Source organism: Tympanuchus pallidicinctus, unplaced genomic scaffold (assembly GCF_026119805.1).
Source record: "Tympanuchus pallidicinctus isolate F22 unplaced genomic scaffold, pur_lepc_1.0 scaffold8, whole genome shotgun sequence".
Taxonomy (NCBI): domain Eukaryota; kingdom Metazoa; phylum Chordata; class Aves; order Galliformes; family Phasianidae; genus Tympanuchus; species Tympanuchus pallidicinctus.
Window position 1 is genome coordinate 33,396,075 of NW_026294802.1, and position 18,163 is coordinate 33,414,237.

An 18,163-nucleotide genomic window follows, 5' to 3' on the forward strand; every position below is an offset into this window, starting at 1 on the left:
ATTTTCTTGCTTCCAATAGGAAGCAAGACTACCACAGCCCCAGATGTGTCCTTGTTGTTCCTAGAAAGGAAGGAGAGCAAGAAGGCATCTGCAGCCTCTTGGGGCTGGGAAGGGACTTTCATCTCCAGCCTTTTCATGTCTGTGAGGTAAGAGAACTCCTCTGGTGGCTTTCCGAGATCCCATCCAGAGGCACGCGAGTTCATATGTTCAACTGGGAGCCCAGGAACACAATCCAGGGTTGGGCATTTCAGCAGCTGCCAGGATCGTGGCTTCATCCCATGTGACAGTCAGCTTGTCTTGTTCTCCAGAGATCTCCCGGGACTTCAGAGGAGCATAGCAAGGTTATGCTCCTGGCTAAGGTTCCCAAAGTCAGTGGGATGTAGCTGGATAAAAGTGCTGAAAGTTCAAAACTGCAACATTCGCTACTGCAGCATCTAAAGCTTTTTGTGGACTGATCTGCTGGGGAAATTCTAGTTAGGTAAACGCAGTGGTGTTTTACAATTGACTCTAACAGCCCTGGAAGTCATTTAAAGAATTCTGTACAAAAGCTAATGCTGCTACTCTAGATATTAACTGGCTTTGGTCCGTTAATATTGAGAGATCAAAGCCACCCCTAAGTCTTGCTGTAATGAAAGATAGATTTTAACTGTTCCTTGAAAGCAGTGAATCTTTTCAGTTCTTTTTCTCCGAAAAGCTCTTTCTATTAGATGTATTTTGATAGAGAGATGTATTTCTATTAGATGTATTTCAAAAATAGGAAATGTCCCTATTTTTTAATTTTTTTTTATTTTTTTTACTAAACGCTCCTATCTATATGATAAAAAAACCTAGTAGGCTTGCAGATGCTGAAGAAAAGAGCCCTCAAGAGGACAGCATTTTGAAATGGAACAGGATTTAAAGTGAGAATTCATGAATATCTCTTTTGCTGGAGGTGACTGCAAATCTTGCAGAGATCTGAGGTGCACAGGTCAGCACAGCCCAGCTGGGAGCCAGCCATGACTGCACAGCCCTCTGCACTCTACCATGGTGGAGAAGGAGGGCAGCACTCAGAGAGGTGACTGCAAGCCTGGCCCAGCTCCGAGTAGAGGAAGATGAGGGTACTCCAGTACAGGTGGTGCAGGTAAAGGTGCAGTGGGCTGGGGCTTGAGAGCAAGCTGTCCGCAATGGTTCCTAAACTATGGTCCTGCTCCATGAAAATGGGCCACTCTCAGCTTTTTGGCTTGGTCCTTGATGAAGAAATTCAGGACTGGGGGAATCTCTCTGAGCTCAGCACTACCACATGTATCACTGTTTTGCCTTTTGCTGGTTAGTTCTTTATTAATGTTGACTCTGCAGTTGTCTTCTGAATACAAATCACTGCACTGTGTATCCCTAAGACAAAAAGCAATTACAGTCACTGCCAAGTTAAAAACATCTATCCTAAAGAAGGTCTTGCTGGTCCAGGGCATGAAGTGTAGCTGTGAGACAGACCAATGAGGAGTTATTCCAGTGCTCCCCTGTTATGTATCTTGGCTCAGGTCACTTTGTCTGACTGCTTTCTTTTCACTCTTTCTACACAGTATCCTTAAGCCAATGGATGACAAAAGTCCCAGGAGCTGAGAACTGTCAGCTGCCCTAGGTCCATAGTCCAGCACAGCAAGGACTACGGGATGGTAGGAAGTATGGCATCAAGATACTGGTCTAAATTTGTCTCCCTCACTGAAAGTCCCTAAGGCCCCAGAACATATAAAGAGATAATTGACTGTTCTGCTTAGCAGAACTTTGGTTGCATTGTAATTGCGTTCCTTTCTGCCACTGGACAAAGCAGAGTCTTGCCACACAAACATGGAAATACTTCTGTGTAAAGATGGAGGGAATACAGCTGCTTGATACAGAAAGCAGACGAAAAAGTAAATGTATGAAGAGAGTTTATATGGAGTGGAGGAGGCACAAAATAATGATTGTCATAGAAAATCAAGGTCTCCTATTTGTTCCTCTGCATAATGCCAAAACAAGACAATTTTAAATGGAAGATAGAAGCAGCACATCCTGAGTAGTGCCTTATTAATTTACAGTGATAACTGAGGCATCAAAATGAAGGATTTAGTAAAAATAAAAGTAAAGAAATATCGTTGTATGGAAAATAAGAAAACCCTAAACCTTGTTGACAGCACCACGTGACAAAAAAAATGACCACAATTAACTGCTAGTGGGTTTCTTGCTTCTTCATTTTAGCAACTATCTGAACAAGAGCTTAAGATGGCCAGATCAATTCTCTATTCAGGTGTCATAGTTCTGTATAGATGGCTTTAGGCATTAATTTCCTAAAATGCTCCACGTTTACAGCACAATGACACTGTTTGATAGAGCAAAGCACTATTCTTCGACATAGTCACCACTGTTAGATGTGCATTTTTGCCAGCAATGAACAAGTGCCTGCATGCCGCCCTTGTACAAAATCTGCACCAGCAGAGGTGCCCCACTATGCACCACTGCTGAAACGCCCCATCCGCTGCCTCACTGTGTGCACATCCACTGGGTGGTCTCCATCAAAATCCATCCAGTGTTGATAAATGTTTCAAACAGCCTTTCCTGCTGTACCACCAACATCCTCCTCTGACGTCATGGGCCAACATAATAAAATAGGAGGCGTTACTTCTGTAGCAACTGTAGTACTTCTGTAGTACTTCTGTACTTCTATTATGTTTCAGAAGACTTCAGTTGCATGTGCTACTGTTGTCAATAACATGTTTTTTTCTGTAGCCTGAGCAACAGCAAGGAAACTGAATTTGGCTAGAAACCAAACTGAAGAGGAGTACATTCATTCCTGGGGTGACTCCACTGACCTCACTAGAGCTCAGAGAGTTCAGGCCAGCCTTGACCTGTTTTTCTGCAAATTGTGTGGCTGGGGAAATGCTGTTCCATCCATCTTTGTTCAAAGTAATAACAAGAGAACTCAGAAAGGTTCAGGGAAGGGTGACAAACATGACTAGAGCAGAAGAAAGCTCTCCTATCAAGGGAGATTGATAAGGCTGAAGATGTTTCTCTTAGAAATGAGACAAATAAAAAAGGAGACATTAAAAAAAAAGGAAACAAAATAATAAATAGTCTAGGAGGACTCATCCACACACCCTTTGTGATCTGCTAAAGGGCCTCTAGTGGTCCATGGCAGTGCAATCAAATTAAGGCCCTGCTACCTGTCTCCTCTCTCCTCTCTGGCTGGCTGCACTGCTGGGCTCTCTGCTTGAGTCTCTTTTAACTGTTGACTGAAGACTGAAAACTGACAAAGACTGAAAACCAGTACAGTACTATAGGGAAGGTGAGGCAGCCACTGTTCACATTTCCCACTCATGAAAGGGGTACTCATAGAAAGTGAAGACTCACTTATTCCAAGCTAGCAGAAAGGGAGATGCTTTTCTGCATTATATCCAAATGCTAATGAGGCCAGACAACAAATGACATTTGAAGAGATTGTGCTTAGCAGCAAGACTTTCACTGGGTTATAAGAGCTGCTAAGGGTTTGCTAGCACATTTACAGCAGCTTACAGCAACAGAGACTTAATGTGACACACTAATTATGCCACTCCTGCTTAATGCAGGGGATCTCATGGTACCTAATGGGCGAGGATGGGCAGATGGGAAGGAGCACGGCCACATCTCTGTCTGTGCTAGCACTGGTGCCATGTTGCCACCTTGATCTCTACCCAGTAATTTCTTTTTCAATAGAGCAATAGTTCTTACCTTGAATTCAAAACCAGCAATGCTCTGTCTAGAAGAGAAACTTGTGCAAATAATTTCATTTCAGAGAGTGGACTATGTTTTTAAAAGGGGTCTTCCTGTTGCTCTTCTGAACCCCACCCTTAGTTACATCTCTGCACAAGCCATTCCTACAGCTAGGAAGACCACTTGCATTTTATTTTTGTTTTTATTATTTAGGGATTAATGTAACACCGAAGTCTTCAAACTTGAAAGACAAAGATGAGCAGGCTAAAATACATTATATTTTGGGCTGTTCTAGCAGTTTGTTGCTTCCACTGAATGAAGAAGCACTTTGCACCATGCCATTCCTACTGCTGGTATTTGCCTTGGGCTCTACTGAGCTGATGTGGTCACACTGCAGTCAGAAACATGACAAAAAAACAAGAACAGTCAGCTGCTTGGATGGTGAACTGAGCCAACTGACTGTCACTGCAGCAAGAGACAATTGGGTTCCACTTTTAGATACAAGACACTCAGCTGAGGTTCTTTTTCTTTCTTCCTCCTCCTACCCTCCTTCCCCCCCCTCCACTCTTTGATGTAATTAAAAATATCATTCATATATTTCAACAATGGCTTTGCTAAGCAGGCAGGTGATAAAGACAATGTGAGATGCAGCTTTCCCAACTGAAACAAGTCCCATTTCTCTTTTTTGAATATGTATTAGTCCCAAAGGAGTATCAGCAGCCTGGAGCAGGTTGGCTGTACCAGCTGGCTGGGGCACTGGCTACAGTTCCTTTGCCAGTGTTTTAGTATTATGCAGGCCACTTCTATTTGGCTAGGAGATTTGATCATAGCTTCACTGATATAGAAGGAAGACAACGGCGCAAGCAGAGAGAGCAAATTGGCATCCTTGGGAAAGGCCAGGATTGGGTATCGTGCCTCAGTCACAACAGGAAGCCAGCTGCACAAGCAGAACCCTCAGCACGCAACACCTGAACCGAGCACCATGTGTTCCTACCCAGTGGTCAGCATGAGGAACACCATCTTGCGGGCAATGAAAGTGAGTCAGAGCAAACACATTTAATCACGCATTTACTGAAGGTTGGCAATGCACAGGCACTATGTGTTACTGCAGGTCAGTTGGTGTTTGGTCACTCTGTGCATGATAGTGAGATATTGTAGCCCCTGCTGGTGGGGACTGAGCCCCGCAGATGAGCGTGTGTGCTGGACGAAGGGGAGTCTTATCTGTGGGGCTTTTCCTTTTTTTTTCTTCTTTTAAAAGCCTTTGAATATTAGAAGTTGGGGGTTGGACTCGATGATCTCTGGAGGTCCCTTCCAATCCCTACAATTCTGTGATTCTGTGTGATTCTGTGAAAACCTACCCATTAAGTTTGTTCTTGTCTTTGTATGAAGGGATTTGCCTTGATAATTCTTGATAACAGCTGCTAATGGGAATTTTATTCTTAAATCTCCTGTGTTTTGAAGTACCATTTAGTTTTCAAAGCAAACTTAAACTTGTAAGCAATCAAGGAAGAAAAACTACCAGAGTAGCCTCCGCACTGCCTGGCTGATGCAGTATTACTTTCTTCTGATGAGCTCTGTAAACTTATTTTTAGCTTACGTGTGTAGCATGGAAACCCAGACACAGAGCTTTCAGTGCTTATCACTTCAAACAAGAAATCAACAACCTCCCCCCAGAAAGAACAGGCTGGAGGTGTGCGAGGCACACCTTTCCCTCCTCCTGCAGAGCCTTCACTTTTCATATCAAAGGGTCTTGGCTGCAGCGATTCCCTGCCTGCTTCCCTGGCCTCAGAGATACGAGGCCCCCGCAGAAACTGGGACACCCCAAGTTCAAAGGGAAGCAGCTGGATGGGACGCGCTCTGCAAACACGGCTCCTCTCACTGGGTTTTAAATTCCCCTTACCATACTTTTTGCTATCTTTTTGTTCTATTTTTTCTTCTCATGTTTCTCACCCAGTTAATGTCATTTTACTTGTACAGCTGTTGGAGGAGATCTGGAGAGAGAAACCAGCTGCAAAATAGATGCTGGAGTGGTTTTATGGGATGGCCTTCTGCTCCTCATCTTCTCAGAGGTCTGCAGGTACAAACCCACTCATGTGAGTTCATCTGAGGAACATAGGCAGTCACATACATTCCAGTTTATGGGAGGTTGAGAGCATTTTGGGATGCTTACATGAAAACTGACTATTGTACGTGGACAAAACAGTGAAATAGCAGACACAGTAAAGATGTGTCCAGATCTGGAGTCCTCAGTGCAGGAGAGACATAGAGCTGTTGAAGCACGTTCAGAGAAGGGCCACAAAATGATTCATGGAATGGAACACCTCCCATACAAGGCTAAGCATAGAGAGCTGGGGCTGTTCAGCCTGGAGAAGAGAAGGCTGCGAGGTGACCTGAGAGCAGCCTTTCAGTATCTAAAGGGGAGCTATAGGAAAAAAGGGGACAGACTCTTTAACAGGATCTGTTGTGACAGAATAAGGGGAAATGGTTTCAAGCTCAGTGAGGGTAGATTTAGATTGGATATAAGGAAAAAATGTTTTACAGTGAAGGTGGTGAGGCACTGGAACAGGTTGCCCAGTGATGTGGTTGATGCTCTGTCCCTGGAGACCTTCAAGGTGAGGCTGGATAGGGCCCTGGGCAACTTGATCTAGCTGTGCATATTGCTATTCATTGCAGGGGAGTTGGACTAAGTGGCCTTCAGAGGTCCCTTCCAACTTTAAGGATTCTATGATTCTAAAGTAATCACCTTTCTAACATATCTATCGATGTCTTCCATATTGTTCTTTTCCAGAATAAAAGTAATCTGCTTTTAGACTGTGAAAAATTGTCTCAAGTCAGCTTGAAGGAAGAAGACAGAAACCACCATCTTTCTATTTTAAGAGATTTTCACAACTGGAGACTCATAATCAGCACCTCAGCATATGGACGCAAAGGTTAAGCTACAAAGATACCCACACTGCTAACAGCAAGGAGGGTCAGCCAGGCTCCACACCTGCACTATCAGCCCACCTCTGGAAATGAGCCTGGCCCAAGTAAAATAAGGAAGACAAGTGTAACAGTATGCATTCATATTCCATTAATATCCATTGAAGTTTGCCTTTTCATGCTAATAGGCTTTTAATGATTTTGCATAGGAGAATGCCCTGTTTAAGGAAAGAGAAGACAACTAAAAAGTTAAAATATAGGGAAAATAATTTAATGTAACTGTGTAGCATGCCATTGAAATTTATAATGTAACTTGCACTGCCTCTGTTATGAAATGCTCTTATCCTTATTCTGTTCAGTACAGTTTAGCACTCAACTGAAAGATTGCTAATAACTGCTCCTCTTTAACATGCTCACTAACAGCACTATTTTGCAGCCCATTTTCAGCGCACACTTCAATTTAGAAATGGACTCTGCTGCTGACTGCCAGCTGATTTCCCTTCAACATACAGGCAGTGCTAAACTTCACTAAGGCTGTCTTCACATGGAGCTGTAGGGATGAAGAGACGTATATCTGTGTATCTTGACTTCATTACAGCAGCAGCTAGCATGAAACCAAAAATCAGATAAATAAATGAATATAGAAGAAAACTCTCCAGCTTCTGCCTTGTTCCTGTTTGCCCTGTCTTATGAAAGAACAATGAAACTCTATATTGCACCTTTATGGGGAGAGCAGAGGTATGGGACTTATAAGCTTCACATTACATGAGGAGGAAATGCTCTCCATCAAACAGGTAATCTGTATTGCGTTTAGCCAGCACAAGTGGGATACTGGGGGAAACAACCCGTTAAATTACCATTCACTAGCCCAAGAGAGACGTACCCAGATCACAAAAGTGTGAGGGCACGAGTTTAACTTTGGAAGGATGACAGTATCACCTGGTTCTGGGTGAGTCACAAAGCCTAGAAAAGTCCCTTTAAATTCTCCTCATTCGTTACTGCACAGACCGTTCGCTGCATCCCAGTGGTACTGTGGATGTTGTGGGGAACTTGAAAATGAAGCCTCAAAAACATCTCTTGGCAGGTGTGCTTAGACCCAAAGGGATAGATTTAGACCCTCCATCCACCCACCATCTAAAAGCTACCTTCATGGGGAGAGCAACCCTCAGCCCTAGTGCTGCCAGCTCTGCAAGGATATCTTGCTGTGACCTCTTTGTGTTTCCAGATGGCCATCACAGAAAGTGTCTGTGGGCTGGTGACATCTATTTCATGAGAAATGCTATTGATGGTATGATTTTTAAGCTGTACCACCAAAAAATTCTTGAAAAGCTACTACTGAAATTGAGCTCTCGCAAATAGCCAGTTTTCCCCAGGATAATCGCAACCAACATATTAATATATGAGAAAATGTGGAACAAAGACAGATCATGCAATACAGCAATGGTTCTTTCAACACAGGAATGCAGGAGTGACTGGGGAAACCACAGCATTGAGATTGATGTTGTGGTGGGCCATGGTAGCAGCACTGCCTTCTTATCTAGCTGTAGAAATAACAGATCCAATTTGGATTCTGTGTGTTGGGGACTCAACCCCAGGCTGTTTCTGCCAGATGAGTTGCACAGATGTGGAGGTAATGGCTATTGCAGGTAAGGATGATGTTCTGTGAGGCTGGGGCTTTCAGTCTCTCTGGACTAGAGCAGAAATTCCACTTTCTCCAAGGAAAATAATCTTTTTTTCTTTGTCTCTCTCCTTTTGCTCTCAACAGATTTCTGTTCAAAGTTCCCTTTTTGACGAACTGGCTTTTTTTTTTCTTTTTTTTTTTTTTCTGAGAATATGCACTGTTGAAAACTTTCAAGTCAGCAGTACCTGGGATAATTTAAAAACTTCCGAAACAGACAGCTCTGCTGGCAGCACAGCATGGGGTTAGAAAACCCTCGATGACTGGAAGATGCCTTCAGAGGCCATGTGGTGCTGCAGGGCTCCCATGGTGCCAGGAGCAGGCAGCCATTCCTGCAGCGGGAGCACAGCTCACCCCAGGGTATCCTGAGGCACTGCACAGTTGTGCTAGAGTGATTAAAACTGTCTGGTTTTACAATCAGGAAAGGAGCTTTGAGAAGAAATCCAAAGCAGCGTGAGTTAGTGCTTTGCCTCATGCAGCACCTTCTGCTCATATCTGCAGTCTAAAATCACCACTAACAAACATGAAATGTCTATCAGAAAATTTTGCAGACCTTGCAAGTGAGATAAGTATCCAAAGTAAATATCCAAAGTAAGTACTCAAGTGTTGTCTGTTTGTGTTTAAGGCAAGATCGTTACATATTGTGCTTTTCTCCAATTTACAATCTTGAAAATTTGGTAAGTCACATTTGGTACACACTTAAGAATTAGATCCAAAAGCACACCTGTGATGATCTAAAAATCCCGCTGACCTCAGGTTTTCCTCAAAGCTCCAGAGCAGCAAGGATATAAAAACCAAACCCACATTCTTGGCAGATATGAACACCAAAAACCACCTAAAAGGGAAATGAAAATCTTAAAATCAACTCTCTTTGTCAGTTAACATTTTTAATGTTCCTGGCTAAAATACTGCCTTTCTGCTCCAAGCTGGGAGGAGACAGGAGGAGGTGAAGGGAAAAGACTATCAGAGAGGATGACTCTCCTCTTCCTCTTGCAGTGGGTGAGTGTCCATTACCCATCCTGGGATGCTGAAGATCTTGATTCAAACCAAACCTTTCTACCTTCAAACTCAGCAAGAGTGTATCCAACTACTGGACATTGGCTGAGAAGGACTCTTCAAATTTCCTCTAATGAAATCATTTTATGTTGTCATTTTAGATAATTATACGTTGACATCAGGATCTCACTTTGCTTTTTCTGAGTTTCAGGTGAAAATGTTTTCCTCCAGCTTTTCTCAGGCATTTAAATCTGACTGTGGGAAACTTCCCAAGGTCTTGTGTTTCCCTGGTTGTGCAGTATCAAACATCTTGGACTCCTAAATCTGGAGAGAGAAAATATTTTCCATTCAGCCTTAGAAATTATTATTATTATTATTATTATTATTATTATTATTATTATTATTATTATTATTTTGCTCAATGTTAAAGGTAGCTAAGAGATAGATAATTCATTTCTGAAGGTTGTCTTCTCATGAAGTAATTGATGTACAAATGTTAGCACATTAAACAAACTCTGCTGCAGACAGTAGGCCTGTAAATAGACTGGAAAGAAAAAAAAATGCTGGGAAATTAATTATGTGTTTAAATAAGAGGAACTGATTTCTGTAAAGCCATGAGTGCTTTTTAATCTTCCAGAGTAGATCAGAAATTCAGTCCTCAAGTGGAAGAAATCCTAGAGGGCAGCTCTAACGAGTCAGTAAGTAAAGCACATAGGGTAGTGAATCAGAAGGCTTTACAAATATGTAGAGGCAGCTGTATGTCTGTAATACATTCATCATGCAGCAGTATGGCACTCACACAGCAGCACTTTGGCCCCCTGTCTTGAAGAATATTCAAATTTCACTGTTATCACAGCGTATTGCATGTCCTGCTTTGTGTTACTGCACACTCAAAATATCACCCAGGCTTGTAATTGGTGCGTGTCAGGGTATTTCTTTACCCTTAAAACAAGCACGGGTCAGATTTTCAAAGTGTGTCAATATGTCAGGCTGGCTGCATATGAGTCAAGGGGACCAAGTTCCTTTATACCAGCTAAGGATTGGGTCCTATGTATTTAAAAATAGACTAATGAGGGAAGGACCCATCCACCTACTGAAAGGTTCTGTGACCTACTTCTGCAGCTCTCCTCTTCGTTGTTCAGGAAAGCTCTGCTGGGTTTCTGCTTCTTAATCTCCTTGGCTTCCCCTAAATCGCTCACAAAAGCAAATTCCACTGGAGAGAGAGACAGCTGTTTCTGCATATATTAATAATATGCAGCTCTATAAATTATTAATAAAAGTTACCAATGACTTTGAGTTATGGTGCAGTAATTCACACTTAGCTGTTTAGATGGCTCTCAGCCTTCATCCTGGTGTTCCATTAAGCACCTGGTATGAATGATTATGTTGGAATTCAAATTGTTGTTTCTAGTTGCTGAAATTTAGCACTGTGCATATTGGACTGGATCACAGAGATGATTATGGCATGCCAGAAAAGCTCTGCACACCACATGGATGGATGCAATCAAAACAATTGATTTTTCAGATTGGTCTCTGGGAATGCTGGTGGTCATGCACTGAAAGATCTTAGTCCTCTGCCATGATAGGCACCTAGAGCTGGTCCAGAAAGATGCTTAAATTTATTTAAACACATGTACAAACATTCTGGTGGATCCTATGAAGTGTTCAGCACAGTTATATCTGGCAGCTCCTTCTGCGATGGATGTGGTCACTTTCTCATTTTCTTATGTGTCTCTCCAGTGTTTCAATGACATTTGTGTTACTGTGAGCTCTATCCATGAAAAGTGCTTGTGAAAGACGGAAGGAAGGAAGGAAGGAAGGAAGGAAGGAAGGAAGGAAGGAAGGAAGGAAGGAAGGAAGGAAGGAAGGAAGGAAGGAAGGAAGGAAGGAAGGAAGGAAGGAAGGAAGGAAGGAAGGAAGGATCATGAATCTCCAACCCCCCTGCCACATGCAGGGCCACCAACCTCCCCATTTAATACTAGACCAGGCTGCCCAGGGCCCCATCCAATCTGGCCTTGAACACCTCCAGGGACGGGGCATCCACAACCTCTCTGGGCAGCCTGTTCCAGCACCTCACCACTCTCTCTGTAAAGAATTTTCCCCTGACATCCAACCTAAATCTCCCCTCCCTCAACTTAAAACCATTTCCCCTTGTCCTGCAGTTATCTACCCTTTCAAAGAGTTGACTCCCCTCCTGTCTGTAGGCTCCCTTTAGGTACTGAAATGCTGCAATAAGGTCACCCTGCAGCCTTCTTTTCTCCAGGCTGAACAAGCCCAGCTCCCTCTTCTTAGGGGAGATGCTCCAGTCCCCTGATCATATTTGTGGCTCTCCTCTGGACCCTCTCCAACAGCTCCCTGTCTTTCTTGTACTGGGAAGGGAGGAAGGGAGGAAGGAAGAATAAGAAAGAAAGAGAGAAAGAAAACTGAGAAGCCGGGGGCTCAGTAAATTGCCCATCTGATGGAGAACTGAAGCAGAAATGCAACCTTGCTTGGTCACCTACAGACAACAGAGTACGTGTTTGTTTACCCCCAGGTGATTCACTGCATACCAACGTCAGTCAAAATGGATCAGAAGGATCAGACCTGAATGGTGCCTATTTGTTAATTAGAAAGGGATCCCAAGGTGACTTTCTCATGCATTGCTGTCCGTGCCCTAAAGCTCAGAGAGGTGAGGCCTGGCTTTTGACTCCCTGGTTTCTCTGTCCTCTAACACGTGACGTTGGGGTGACCGTACATAGGAGACATTTTATGAGCTCTATCTTTGAGGCATATGAAAAGCCAAAGCCATCGCTAACTTCATCTACAGATACTGAATCTTAAAGGCTACCGTCAAAAAGCGGCTCTGCGGTGCTGAGATGCGGAGGTGTAAAACCCTCAGAGCAGCCTTGCCCCTGGCGCCGAGGGGAAATGGGGAGCGTTTGGGTTGTGCCTGGTGGAAGAGTGCGCTCCTGGTATTAAGATCTGCGCTGCTCCTCTTCGGAGGAAAAAATGGGGCCTCAGGAAGGGCTTGGTGCCTTTGTGCTGGTTTCTGAAAGCCGGAGTGAAACAAACCTTTCAGGGGAAACAATGCTAATAGAGTCATCGCTTTGGCACATGAGTCCGGCTGGAAAGAAAGTCTGCTAATCTCCTCTATAGTCCCTCTATTTATACCCTTAGGCAGCACACAAACTGGCCAAGTACAAGAACAAAAGCTGACTAGAAATATCTCCTGTGGCCGTTGTTCTCACGAGCTATTATCCCCTTTATTAAGGATCAGGCTAAGGACAACCTCTGTTAAGGACAATGTTCTGCAAAGCAATGTGATTGTCATGCTGATTTAGGTGAAACCCGGCCCTGTGGCTCTCCCTCTGCCCCCGCTGCTCGTTCCTCCCGGGGACGAAAAGGCTGCGGGGAGAGCTGAGGGCGGACTGTCGGTGTCTGTAGGGGCTGTGAGAAAGGAGGGGACGGACTCTTCGGCGGGGTCTGTGGTGATAGGACGAGGGGAAATGGTGTCAGACTTAAAGAGTGGAGGTTTAGGTTGGATATAAAGAAAGAAGGTTTTTTGTGGTAATGATAACGAAGCTCTGGAACAGGTTGTCCAGAGATGTGGTGGATGTCCCATCCCTGGAGGCATTCAAGGTCAGGCTGGACCTGATCTAGCAACCTGAGCAACCCGATCTAGCTGTGGTGTCCCCGTTCATTGCAGAGGAGCTGGACTAGATGACCTTTAAAGGTCCCTTACAACTCTAAGGATTCTATGATTCTCTGATCTTCCCTATTTCCTCTTTGGAAAGATACTTGTCTGCATTGAGAATAGAAGTGAAATACTTCAGGCTCCTGCAGTTAGAACTGGTGAAAGTAATTGATTAGATTTAATTGTAACAGTTTTACAAACTGACCAAGTATAATGTTTCCATTCTCACATTAGAAGTGTGCTTGCAGATAAATAATGAGGTAACCTGAATTTAAGATATCTGGAGATATTTGGCAAATAAATTGCTTTTTCAGATTACATGGTTTCAACTTTCCTGATGTTTCTGGCGTTGGACATTCAAGAAAGTTTATGTACGTGGTACCACGACTTTTCAAGGAATAATCTCACTTAAAACCACCCAACAGGAATAAGTGTAAAGCCTGACACATAATTTGTGGGATTTTTGTACTTGTTGAGCTTTGACACTACTTTGTGAATTGAAAATAAACTACTCATACCTCTTCATTATAGATAGACCAGATGAATCTGTTTGTACTTAAAGATAGGTTGTTTAAATGAGATGAAACTTCTATCACGGGGAAGATAAAGCAGAAAAGGATAACAAGATACAGGATGCTGAGTGTCTAGGTCTATGTCTGAGGCTGACCAGGGCCACATGTTGGACTGAGATGTAGTGTGCTGTATTCTTACAAGTCTACAGGATGTCATACTTGAGGGGCACCACCAGAGTGGGGTGGTGAAGAGCCACTGCTGTGATGCTACTGTAAGCATTAACTATAGAATATAAGTATAGTTGGTCCTTTTTCTTTGCAATTCCAAGTAGAAACTAGAAGCAAAAAGAAAAAGTAAAGGTTTGGGAATTTTTGCCAGGTTGTCTCATTCAGAATTTAGAAGTTGATGCAGTAGGTGGTTCTGATTTAAATGAAACGAGACAAATCAGAGTTGGCTTATTAGATCATGTGCACAAATCAGGCAATCCTGAGTCTGGAGGAAAGAAAAGCAATCCACCTCAAAGATGCTTGTACCTCCTTCCTGGGTGAAGAATATGGAAATTGGAGATCCTGTTGCACATTGTGCTGAAGCTTGTCTTTGGTTCTATCTGTCTGAATCCGTAGCTTCTCTCTTGCTCATTAGATGAGGAATGATCCCTTAGGAGAGTGCTGTGCAGAGCCTCTAATGTCTGTGTAGGAGCTATGGGAGTGGACAATGGAGAGAACCACTGGGAATGTCCTGGTATTTCTCTGTTTAAAAAAAGTCAACATAAGTATTTATTAACATTTCCTTGAGAATTCAGCTTTCACTGAAGAGGGATACCTGAAGAGTGGAAATGGTCTTCATGAGCCCCAGTTTCTGCCTGCATGTACCATCCCCTGGTACTGCTGCTGGTGCTGGCTGGGTCTGTAATGAAGCATTTTGACTCACTGATCCAGAATAAGATTGAATATATGAAAATAGAGGTAATTTTTGCCTGGACTGGTGAGTTGCATCAACTTCAGAACACACCTGACAAAATCAAATGTATACAATGGACTCAAAAAAAAAAAAAGATAACTGATTTTGCAAAAATCTCATTTTATCTACAGGATGCTGACAGGATATTTTAGAGGGAGACACTATCTAAAGAATAAAGATACATTAGTAAAATGAGTAAAATTACATTAGTAATTTTAGTAAAATCTTACACAATAATGAAAAGCAAAAACCTCAGTTCAGTCCTCAAAGATATCTGTAGCTGGTCTAATTACTTGGGTGAAGTACAGAATTAGCAAATGATATCTCAGTGAGCTGTGCATACCTTCCTTGTGTCTAGGAGTGCTAAAAGCCACTGATAAAGTAGAACAGCCATTGTCTTTCATTCGGTAGCAAAACCTGTTTATTTTACTTGGTCTCAAGTCCTTAGGACAGCCCAAATCCAGCACTGGAGCTTTCAGTAAGACATTGTTTGCTCTGCTGTGCTGTCAGTAAGATGTCATTACTTCAGCTGCAGGGTAATAAAGGCTCCTCTTGGGGGTGGTGACATTTTTTTTTTCCCTTATAGATCACTGGGGAAAAAAATTGGGAACAGACTGACAAGGAAAGAAATCAGATTTTATTTATTAATTTATTTACTTATTTTTTTGTTGAAGCACGAGGCTTTAACAAATGCAGGCCTTTTCTTCTGTATTACTAATTCGTAATAGGGTGTGAAAACACTGTTATAATATGCAATGTGCTTTAGCATATGTACCTGTTAAAGAGAATACAATAGGTAAATGTCGTGAGCTGCAAAAGGTCAGTCTGTTGCTAATCCTGAAGCATGGCGCTCCAGGAGAGGCAGACCAGTGTTTGCCTTTCCTAGTTGTAAGTAAGCAGTTACTAATTAACAGCAGATATGGAAAGAATTTCTTAGTTGTTGCTTTGAAGCATTTGACAGCACTGAAATGGGGTCTCTGTGTCTGGGGAAGGAGCTCTTGCCCTGCAGCCTCAGCCTCCTACCACAACCTCCTGCAGATCCTCCCTCTGACTCTGCCCATGTCCCAGCTGCACGGCAGACATCTGTTGTTGCCACGCGTCCCAGTCTCCTTCTTTTTTTTCAGATGCCAGGTCACAGTTTGCTTTGGCAAACCCAAAAGTAACAGTGCCGTATTCTTTCCAAAACCATGCTTAAGACAATAGTGAAGGGCCCGATTCTGCCAGTTTGTAGCTGCCTGTATGAAGTCCCATGTAGTTAAAGTTATGAACAACCAGAGGGCTTGTCTGAACTTGAAAACTCATTTGGATTAAGGTGAAGCAAAAAGTCAAAGCACAATAGCTCTCCCTGAATAGGGATATTCAGCAGGCCAAAACCAGGTGCCAAGCCTAGCCCTGCAGTCATACAGAGCACTCTTAAAGGCACAGCGTGCCGTTCCAGCTAACCCGAAGAGCAGATCTGTCATGAGACAGATAACTTTAACCCCTGGCTCACTTCTTGGTGAGCTCAACCGACAAACTCTATAAGCCATGGATCCTTGGTGCTGTAGGTGGACACTGGGGCTTGCCCATTGGGTGGGAGGGATCGGTCACCACTTCCCACTCCAGCAGGGAACGGACCAAAAGCGAGGATCCTGCAGTGCCCTGGTCACAGGGGCTTAAGTGTAATTCTGCTCGCTCTGAGCTGCCAGACTGGTTTAGAGAATGACTGCATGAATGAGCACAATGCGGCTGTAAGGGGAGACTTCTTACTCGTGTCCAAATGGGAGCGCACAGGAGCGGGAAGGTAAGATGATAGCTGGCAGGTGCGTGTGACTGGGAGCACAGCCTATTTATCCACTTATCATGCGTTGTCTGCCCAGGAGCAGGGAAATGGTTTGGGAGGCTTACATGAGCATTAAAAAAATATAAATCCTTGATATTGTGTTGTTAATGCTGTCATAGTTGGATGTAATTTACTTATTCTTGCACAACTTAAGAATTTGACTTTTTCCCTCCCCGCTCTCTTTTCATATGCCAGAAGTGCATTTTTGGTGCTTGCTTAACAATGAACTTGGTGGGATTTTCTCAGTGGTCTGATGATCTGTGTTGTGTGCTTTTTAGTCCCCTTTAGCATTTGGTGTATCTTACATGTTTATAGAGAATGGTCTACCTTCACACTGCTGGATGGAAGACTTTCTTTGTTGTTACTGGAAATAAATGTCTTTCTTAACGAGGCAGGTGATGAGTTAAGTTCTTCATAGCTGGCAAAACACCCGTCAGTGTGTGCATGTGTGTGTGTGTGTGTTTTGGAAAGAGGGCAGAAGATATGTGTTCTCACATGCACTTCTGTAACTCTACGCAGTTACAGTGCTAGAGCTGCTTGGGGTAAGTACAGAATTGATTAATATGCTCTAAAAGCAAGAGAAGTGATTTAATTTCTTTGCATCGTTGCTGACATAAAATGTAAATTTAATCCCAGTTATTAGCATTGCTTATACAGGATAACTGTATCGGAGGATGTAATAAACGTGCTAAAAAAACAAAAACCAAAAAAACTTTTAAAGGCTCTTCTTTTGATGCACTTCCAGGTGTAAATAGAAATGAATCTGTCAGTTTTCCTGGAAAATATTCATTGCTTTTTCCAGCCTATTAAGACACATTATTTTCTTGTGCCAAAAATATCGCCCCAAGCCATGTGGAGGACTAACTACATCCGTATCTTTTCAATGCTTTTTTAATCTGTTATTGATACACAGTAAAAAATGGAAATATAACAGAAAAAAAAAAAAGAGGGGGGCCTTGGTGTAAATGGTGAACCTGCCTTGCTGATACCTTTGCTGAACTCTCCTGTGATGTGCATAGTGAACAGGCAGGGTGTACCAGATGGGGCAGAGCACAGTGCACTTTCATCTGGCATGTACACTTATCCAAAATAAAAGCAGTTCATACATTCTGGGACAGAAACAACTGAAACTAAGCAGGCAACATCAGAAGTAATGTGCTACTTTGGCTATCTGTGTAGCTATCAGCAAGATTCTCGAGCTTGTTCTTTGAAGAGTTTTAAATGTATCTGTCAATAAGGATTTAAAAACACACTGTCCTCATACAGATTTGGCCTGTGATTATATCCTTCTGCCTGTAGAAAAATAACTCTTTGTTATCAGTGGTGATGAAGCTGCTTTTGGTTCTGCTCTGACTTAAAACCAGATCAATGCAGGGGTGTCCCTGTGGAACAGGAGCAGAGGAATGTCTTGGATGCTGGCATCACAGGGAGGAAGAACTGGAGTAGAAGCAGAAGAGACATGATGACGATCTAGACAGATGACAAGAAGACACACAGAGTGAGATTTGGAAGTTGGTTTAGTTGCACTCTGCCGGTCACCTCCGTTTCAGACAAAATGAAGCAGCTGCCACATCGGAGGCTGTGCTGTGCTATACCACTGCTTGCTGCCTGGGCTGCATAAGGAACACAGCATCTGGCCTGCCTGGAGGTGGGAGCATCTCACATACTTGATACAGATGAAGAAATAAATGATGACTCTGAAGCACAACACAGGGCTTATCATGACAGGAGTGAAAAGGTATAAAGACCTAAACTGTTTATTTGTATGAGAACATAATGGTCCTTGTCATCGACTTGGGGTTGAAAGGAATGACTTCCATCTAGAGGATGCAGGAAAAACAGGAGATAAATTACAGCAGCAGTAACAGTTTAATGACAAAAGATTGAAAAAGAGGGA

At 43.0% G+C, this 18,163-nt stretch overlaps 1 long non-coding RNA gene across 2 annotated transcripts; it reads left to right on the forward strand.

The window, feature by feature from the left end:
• Positions 1 to 24: 24 nt before the first annotated feature.
• LOC128073807 (uncharacterized) lies at positions 25 to 7,244 on the forward strand. Of its 2 annotated transcripts, none has more exons than XR_008202894.1 (3): positions 25 to 1,652; positions 5,680 to 5,779; positions 6,491 to 7,244. It is a non-coding gene; the product is annotated as an uncharacterized LOC128073807 (long non-coding RNA). The 2 variants fall into 2 exon arrangements; XR_008202893.1 differs by lacking the exon at positions 25 to 1,652 and adding an exon at positions 2,604 to 4,738.
• Positions 7,245 to 18,163: the final 10,919 nt, after the last annotated feature.